The sequence below is a fragment of the Glycine max genome, chromosome 14, assembly GCF_000004515.6.
Source record: "Glycine max cultivar Williams 82 chromosome 14, Glycine_max_v4.0, whole genome shotgun sequence".
NCBI lineage: Eukaryota > Viridiplantae > Streptophyta > Magnoliopsida > Fabales > Fabaceae > Glycine > Glycine max.
The window spans coordinates 44,996,672-45,006,656 of record NC_038250.2 but is presented as its reverse complement, the minus strand read 5'-3'; positions in this window follow the sequence as shown (position 1 = coordinate 45,006,656).

Genomic DNA, 9,985 nt, shown 5'->3' with positions numbered 1-9,985 from the left:
CACTTTTTTAATAGGTTTAATATTTTTTAAAGGGACTTGAACAAATAATTTAGGTTTTGTAATACCAAAATACCTTAGCAACACAAAAAAAAAAGTTGTAACAAAAAGAAATACACAAATATTAAGTTGCAACTTTTTGTAATATGACAAGTGAAATATAGATAAGTAAGGAAAACAATATGGTTTTTTTTAATGATAAAAGAAGAATATTATATATAATTGTGAAGAAAAAAATGATACCAGAGGTACCTAAGAGCTTATAAACAAGAAGCCAAGGTTAGAGTGTATTTATACCTCTATGAGAAAGCATGAATACAAAATAATCCCAAGCCCATCAAGAGAAAACACACTCAAATATACACCAAGAGTGACAAAATACAAAAATGTCTCATGCTTTGTTAGCATCCACCCCTTCATTCTTGAAAATCACATTACTTCGATGAAGCCAAATATTCCAAGCCAAAGTATTCCTCATTACCATCATCTTCCTTTCATGCTCCCTATTGAATATCCTCTCCGAATACTACAACAAATGATTCCTCAGGTTCTTGTGTTGAACCATAGATAAACCCAATTAATGATAACACCTATTCCACAGTTTTTGAGGAAAAACTACAAGTGAAGAAAAGATGTGATGAAGACTCTTCCACTTATTGACAAAAAGGACAATTATAATTTCCGTCCTCAACCTGGATTCTCCTCCATCTCATATTTTCTTTTGTCTAAATTCTATCAAGCACAAACCTCCACACGCATGCCGCCACACTTGATGGGATAAGGGCCTTCCAAATTTTCCTAAACATTCCATCCTCGTCTCCAACAAGAATATCCTTCAACAAGTTATACACTTCCATAACCATATAACCTCCAGAGAATTATCCCTCCAAATCCATGAATCATTTTCACCTTGTTTTAGATGACAATTTAGAACTTCCTCTTCAAATCTATCTACCATTGACTTTTCCCACTCAAACAATAGCCCACTCCACTTACACTCCCACAATCATAGGCCATCAACCCATCTTCCATAACACACAACTGCATAACTACACAAGCCACAACTAGGGTACAAGAGTTCATAACACATTTCCTTGCTACCATAGTAGGTATTCTATTATTTGCTTGCCTTGCTTCTCTAGATAATCACATTTTTTGTGCTCTACCAAGATTAATAGGGAACAAAGAAAGAATAAGAATTATCAATTTCCCCCTGGTTAATTTGGTTCTTTTTGCTTGTTGCTCTTGAGACTATATATCAAATAATTATTCGTTTCATTAATGTGTGAAATTTTTTTTAGCTTTTTTACTTCATTTTTTAGGTTGATGTTTGGCCTTTTATTTTTTTCATGCTTTTTTCTTTTATGTGGACCATGGGATAGCCAATTAGCTTGCGAGTTATGTGTTGTGATTGTGGGCTACATAAAATAAATATTGTTTAGCTTGCAAATTACATAATGTGATTGTGAGTCGGCTTGCTATCCCATCCTTCCATTGGCAACCCTTTCACTCTCTTCTTTCTTTTCCTTTTTGCTTACGACTATCAATTGATGTTCAACTTATGCCATAACTACCATCCTTCCATCAAGAATAATCCACAAGCAATAGTTCACCAACACTTAAACACATAACCACATAATTTACCCTAGGTGAACTATTGGTACTTGGGATCGGTATACAGGTTAAGGCCCATGGATGGTGATGTGAAAAATATGTAAGGCTTGTATAAGGAGAAGTGTATCCTATGCAATATTAATAGTGGACTCGAAAGTCTGAATGTCAAACCCAAAGGACCAATTGTATTTTTAATTAGTCAAGTTTATTAAACTAACAGTTGAAGTGATTAAAAAGAGAATTTAGAAAATTTTATGATTTTGGTTTTTAGAAGAAAACAAATAAACAAATGCAAAGAGAGGTTTTGAGTGATGATAAAAATGATTAAGGGTTATGACTCATTAGTATCAATTTTCCCCTAATCTCAATCCTAATGAAATTCTTTCCCAGTTAATTGTCGATTCCCAAAATCAACAAAAGTCTATTATCAAGGTCAGAACATGTTTTTTTGTCTTAAATCAATACTCCAACGATCATGGTTCTATCAATTTAAATCAAAGGATAAAATCAGTTATAGGAATGATTAATTAAAGATTAACTAATCTATCAGAGATTACCCAAACAATTTGATCATGCAATTTGGTGCAAAACATTCTTTACCTAGATTTACCAATTACATGCAAATGATGACTACTATGCAATTGATTAAGTATTAGAATGGTCAATTTCAAATGAACAATAAAGATAAGGAAGAGAATTAATTAACATTAAATAATGCGGAATTTCATTAAGAACAAGGAGAGGAATACATTGGGACAATTACATCATAACCCCAAACTAGGGGGATTAGTTGCTCATTATCAAAGGAAAACTAGTAATCATATATGAGATAAACATAGACATATCAATAGGTAAGAGCTATAGTCACAATCTGTCCTAATAGTGTTGTACAGGCTTCACAGCTCTCAAAAGCTCTCAAGGTTCTCTCAAATTTGTAAAAAGATAAAAGTGAACAAAATATTCAAAATTATAAAGTCTAGAGACCTATATATAACTTCTTAAAGATATTAGTATAAAAAGGCGCACTACAATTATGGTAAATCCACTACGATCATGGTCAGAAGTAATGTTGAAACTTTGGGCCATTATGGATTGACTATGGCCTTCATGGTTGATCATAACTCTCATGAACTAACTACATTTGTGGTAAATTTATCATAACCCTCATTGTTGACACTGTTCTGGAAGATTGTTATCATCTTATTGTGGTCGTGTTGCTTACCATTCTTATTCTCGTCTCTTTCTCTTATAGTAAACAATGTCTTGTATAAAAACTAATGCAAAGAAAAGGGTGAAATGGAGAACAAAGAAGTCAAAGCACCAACATTGTACAATATTCAATGTTTATAAAAAGTGAGTGGTGTCCCATGATTCATAAGCATCATGTCACTCCCTTATATGCATCAAATGAACTAGATTCATTACCATGAAAAGTAATCATTGTTGCCAAATGCAAAAAGGTCACAACAATAGTCACCAACACAAAACTTAGACCATGCCCAATTGGTTAAATGCAACCACTTTAGGTGGGGAAAAAAACTAAAGACTTTTGGGATTATGTACCCTTTAGGATTTTCTTTGAGTGGACAAGGTCAAACTAAGCCACTTTGACTTAGAAATAGTTATGACTTTTAATATTGTGTACCCTCTAGGATTGTCTGTGACTAGCCAAGATCAAACCAAAATGGATTAGAAGCACTTATGACTTTTAGGGTTTTGTACTTTTCAAGATTTTACTCGATCAAATAAAGTCAAACCAAACTACTTCAACTTGGTTATTTACTCATGAGTTTTCAAGGTTATGTACTCCAAAATTGTCCCTGATTAAACAAGTCAACTCACACAAACTCATCCGTAAGTACTGATTGAACATTTGTAGTTTAGTATTTTTTTTATTCATCTTAGCTTATTTGACCTCTCTTTGACCCTTTTTTTCTCACTTTAACTTAGTTTGGGTTTTAGGCAAATGATTTAGCTTAATTGATAATTGTGGCTTATTTTTGGATTTTTGTACTTACTTGACATATCTTCTTTGTGCAGGGCCTATAGGACACTATAGAACTCCAAATGGGCGTGTGAGTAGTTCCTAGGAAACTAATAAAAAGATCTTCAATTTTGACACAAATAAGCTTGGGCTAATTCTTCCATTTCGAGAGTCAAATTGGGCTTAGAAGTCAGAACCTCTGCACTTGAATAATTAGGTAGATTAGATGTGCCTAATCAAAGTTCATCCCTTCCTTCTGAATAGTAATTGTATATATTAGTGGAAGTTAGTCAGTTACTTCATTTTTACAACAAAACAGATTTAGTTATTTGTACTGCAAGTTTTAGGATCAAACTCTTTTTTCTTTTTTCTCTCAACTGTTCTTCATTCTTCTTCCTCTTTTCACTTCTGTTCTTCCTTTTTCTTGCATAAAATTTTGTGGCTCTTACACTGGTGATGATCATGGAAGGCTAAACACTCAATCAATCCAAGGATCCACTCCAATCAAGTTTGAATTTGAGTTCTGATTTAGTATTTATAATCTGTGTGAATGTTCATCTTTTTCTTCAATTTTATTTTTGATTTTCATGATTATGAATAGGCTTAGGATTGAAAATGAATTAGGTTATGGATTCATTTCCTAATTTTAAAATTTAATCACAGGTTGTTGGGATGATATTCCAACTAACTTGCAATCTCAATGAATTTAGGGATTAATTCGATTGAATTAGCTCTAATGACATTGATTGAACTTTCATAACATGATCATTCTCTATAGAACTTTGATAATTTGTTTGTATTGGTTTGGTGAATTGGATTGATGATTTCAAATCTATTTTACAACCTCTTTGTGCAATTATGTTTGTGTTTCTACAACTAAAACTCTATTTCATTTTAGATTTTGCATTTTTGTTTTTGTGATTTCGCATTCTTTTACATTGCCTACAAACTATTTGTTGAAAGTCCCCTTATTGCTTATAAGTGAATTGAGTAGGAACCAAAATGAATTGTATCTATGAGTCAAGCTAGGTTAATCATGTACTGCAGAATTCCTTAGTTTTATTTGTTTTGGAACGATTCGATAGTCATTATCAAGTACCACAACCTTAAAGTAAATGAGTCACATTATGTTGGCGACATCACCTATAATGATAATGCACACTTAGTTGGATGACTGGTTGTGCTCATAAGATGATTGTACTACAAATCTTACCAAGACAAACACGTCCAATAATCCTACCATGCCATAGTTGTTCAACCACCTTCAATGACTAACTATTTACTGGAATTTGCATGAGCCACTATATCATTCAAGGTTCTTTGATATTTATTCATTTTTTGTATGTTATATATTATGCGTTTCTGTTTATTTTTGTAATTTCTACGATTTTGATTTGTTTTATGCATGAATATATTCTGGAAAATTTTATTCTATGCATATATATATAATCAAATGCATAATATTATGTTTCAATTATACAATTATATATGAGAATTTTATTCATCATTACATTATGTCTTGATCTTGAAGTGCATAATATGATTTATTCTCATATGGTTAAATTTTGTGTCTAAGTGATTTATATAATTTAAATTAATTATGGATTAACCACAACATCTATAATTTGATTAAAATTATATATTAAGTTATTTAAAGATCATATAAGGAATTATTGTGATTAATTGTACTTTATATAATGAATTTTATTTCACAATTTTTTTATTATATTTGTATAATTAATTGGGATAAAATAACATACTATTTTTCATAGTTTACCCACAGGGATCATGAGGTATATATAATTTATCAATTTTATCATAAAGTAAATATTTACGATAGAAAAATAAATTATTTTCATGTTGTACTTGTAAAGCATGAATTTGAGTATGTAATTTTATTATTCTATCATAAAGTATAATTGTATCTTATTGAATTAAAAATTTAGCCCACAAACAATTTTTATGTCACAAGATTCAATTTTCTAGTATGTTTACAATGGTAAAACATACAATTAAGATTAATATGCCTCAAATTTTGACATAAGCCTTTGGATTTTTGCAGCTTCTCAAACGATTAGTTTTTTTTATATTCAATGTGATGTTTTCAAACTCAAAGGAGATAACTATTATAAGATATGGAGGGAGAGAATTCTTCTGCAATTGGGGTGGATGGACATAGACTATGCTATAAGGAAAGACGAACCACCTGCAATCATTGATGAAAGTAGCTCAACTATTGTTGCGCTATATGAGTGGTGGGAGCAATCCAACTAGTTCAGTGTGATGTTCATTAAGACCAAAATCTTGGCTGGGATATGTGGTTTTGTAGACCAACATGAAAAAGTCTGAGACTTGCTTAAGGTTATTGATGACCAGTTCATCACTTCATATAAGGCTTTAGCAAACACCCTGATCATGAAGTTCTTCTCTCTTCGGCTCACCAGTGTGAAAGGTGTGCATGAGTAGATAATATAAATGCGAGATATTTTAGCTTAACTTAAGAAATTAAAGGTTGATATGTCTGAGTCCTTCCTAGTGCATTTCATTCTAAACACTTTTCCGTCGAAATATGAGTCGTTTAAGATTTCCTATAACACATATAAAGACAAATGATCTATCAATGGATTAATGACCATGTGTGTTTAGGAAGAAGAAAGGCTTGTAATGGAGATGAGTGAGAGTGCATTGCTGACAAATGCTTGTGGGAAGAACAAAGCAACTAAGTCTCAAGCTAATCAGAAGGGAAATGATAAAATATTGCATCAAGCTGATATTAAGAAGGTGACAAAGTGTTTCTTCTGTAAGAAGAAGGGACACATGAAGAATAATTGTCCCAGATTCCTTCAAAGTCTTTAAGGCTGAAGTTGAGAACCAATGTGGCAAGCAAATAAAAATAGTGAGATAAGATAGAGATGGAGAATATTATGGCAGATATACTGAGAATGGAAAAACACCTCATTCCTTTGCAAAGTTTCTTCAAGAACATGGTATTGTTGCCCAGTACACTATGTCTGGTCCTCCAAATCAAAGTGATCTTGGAGAAAGAAGGAACCAAACATTATTGGACATGGTACGGAGTATGCTTAACAACTCCAATCTTCCTAAATCCTTGTGGGCTGAAGCACTAAAGACGAGAATGTATATATTAAACCGTGTTACAACCAAGGTTGTCCCAAAGACACCTTTTGAGTTGTTTAAAGGTTGGAAACCAAGTTTGAAACATATGTGTGTTTGGGGTTGTCCGTCTAAGGTGAGAATATATAACACATAAGAGAAGAAACTTGACCTGAGGACTATTAGTGGATATTTCATTGGATATGCCGAAAGGTCTAACGGTTAAAGGTTTTATTGTCCATATCATATTACTAGGATTGTGGAAGCAAGAAATGCCAAGTTTCTTGAAAATGACTTGATCAGTGGGAGTGATCAATTGATGGACTTAGGTTTTGAAATTGATTGTATAAAGTCTCAACCTTCCATATCAAGTGAAAGATTGGTTGTAATTCATATTCCTTAAGTTCAAGGGGATGATGAACAACCAATGACTAACATTTCACAACTTGTTGCTGATAATCCAGTAGATGAAGTTGATCACCAAATTCCTGAAAATGATGAACAACCAGATGAATAACATGATTCATAATAAAATGTTGATGCAACATTAAAGAGATCTAGTAAAGTAAGAAAATCAGTTATTCCTAGAGATTATATTGTATATTTGCAAGAATTTGACTATAATATTGGAGATTAAAATGATCCTGAAACTTTTGATCAAGCCATGAGTTACAAAGAGTCAAATTTATGGTATGATGTCATGAAGGACGAGATTAATTCCATGTAGAGTTACCCAATGGGATAAAGGCCATTGGCTATAAATGAATCTTTAAGACCAAAAAGGATTCATTAGGCAACATTGAGAGATACAAGGCAAGACTCGTTGCTAAGGGATTTACTCAAAAAAGGAATCGATTATACAAATACTTTTTCTCCTGTATCTAAGAAAGATTCTCTTTGTATTATCTTGACATTAGTTGCTCATTTTGACCTTGAGTTGCAACAAATGAATGTGAAAAATAACCTTTCTTAATGGTCATTCAGAGGATGAGATTTATATGAAACAACCTGAAGGATTCTCCTCTCAAACTAGATGTAATTGGTTATTCAAACTCAGAATTTGTTGGCTGTGTTGATTCTTGCAAATCAACATCTGGGTACATTTTCATGATCCTGGTGAAACTATTTTGTGGAGGAGTGTTAAGCAGACTTTGACATTAAGTACTTAGCCATTAGAGAAAGAGTAAAAGACAAGAAAGTGGTCATTGAACATATAAGCACTGAGTTAATGATTATTGATCATTTGACTAATTGCATGCTGTCGTTTAAGTTCAAGTATCATGTAAAAAAAATGAGACTTGGTTCCACTTTATGATTGTATACATACAAGTTAGAGTTGAAACTTTTATATTGTGATATTTTCTCATATTCAGGTGTACATTGATTTATTTGAAAAAAAAATATGTTTTGGATCAAGAATAACATTGGATTTATTCATTAAGTTTTATTACCACATTGAGTATACTATTTGAGAAATTGAGCATATTGTAATACATGGGTGATATTACTCGTTATAAGAGGAATTATCGCTATGATTCGTATGTTCATTTCTTAAGAAAATTGAGCATTGACTTGCTTTAATCAATGAGTCAAAGTCAAAATATTTGGACCAAGTGGGAGAATATAATAATTTTGTTAGAATTAGTCTGTACGTTTTGGACTTGGAAGGTAAGTGCAATCAAATATTGAATGACTACTAATTGGATGGTAACAACTACTAAATGCATTATTGATGATAAAAATGTCTATATATAATAATGTGTTTGGTCCCTCAACTCATTTAATTTTATTTTTCTCATTTATTAATGACCTATGTTTTATTTTGTTGTTTCTAATCTCACATGTTTATTATTTTAGTGTTACACTTGAAACACCATAGGTCACTCTACATTCATGATAGATCCGTCATCCCTTTTATTGTGTACATGCATCGTTGGTTACAAGGAAATCATGTAAGTATATAACTCGGGACTCTCTTAAATAGCTTTTAAGCAAAAAATTTGAAGGTTTGTAAGAAAAAATATATTTATGATTTTTTTTATTTTAGTCAAATTTATAAAAATATACTTATATAATAATTTTATTGAATAATTATTTAATTATATTAATTTTCTAAATAGGCTATTAATAGATGTGTAATTTATCTTGGGAAAAATATGGATGTACATAGAAGTTATTTAAAACAAGTTAATGCTTTTATGCATGCCGCCTAATTAAATGTACATATTTTTTTTTTCCTTAGCAACTTTTCCTTGAATTACACACAACTTTATAGATTTAAATATTGTTTAATTATTTTTCACTTACGTTTGTACATACGATATGGCTGGCTAGCTTTTTTTTTTTCTTTCTCTCTTTGCTTTAAAATTAAACGATATTATTGTCTTCTGTTTAAAAAAAAATTATTTTTGAAAAATATTTAAAGTTAAGTCTTTTTGATAATTTTTTCACTTACGATATTTTATGATCTACTTCTATCTAATTATTGAGTTGATCATTTATTTAATCTGTGATGCTTTTAGTAACTTTCTACTTATATATTTAAATCATCTTAAATTTGATTTTAATCTATTAATTCTTCATAATTTTTTACTTCATGAAAAGAAGTAAGGGTGATATAGCTTTATGCCATTGCATAGTAAAATAGCTTCTTAAATTCGAAATATGTATAATTAAAAAATAAAACCTATTAAGTCATGACTAGTCTAGCACACATGTAAACTTGACTAACGCAACGCAAATTGATGATAATCCTTGAAAGTGGTGGTCCAGTCAATTCTAAAAAGTAGTTCCGCGGTCTATAATTATATAGTGAGTTGCTAAGACTGAGTTTGAGTTTGTTCAAAAATCTGAGTTGGTGTAAAGCATTTTGAGCATATGCAATTCTGATTTTCTTTTTTTAACGCTGAGAATTAAGAGTACGATATCCATTTTATATTCAAATAAAAACTACTACATATTCGTAGAAATCATCACAAAGAGTACACACATACGAAAGTTAACGTCGTCGGATATACCGTGACACTGATAGTTGGGTGTTTGGCTACTAGAAAATTGCCTTTTGCATAAACAACTCAAAATTAACGGAGGGTAATATTTAAATGTAGTTTTTTTTAGTGTTTCATTGTTCTTTGATTACTATTAGAATTTTATCTTGGCAATACACAATGAAAATTTACATTACATGATAAGAAAAATTATCAATCCAGCTGAAATCTAAATTGTTTTTCAGAGAACAAAACCCATAATACTTAATACATTGTTCTAAGATTTTTC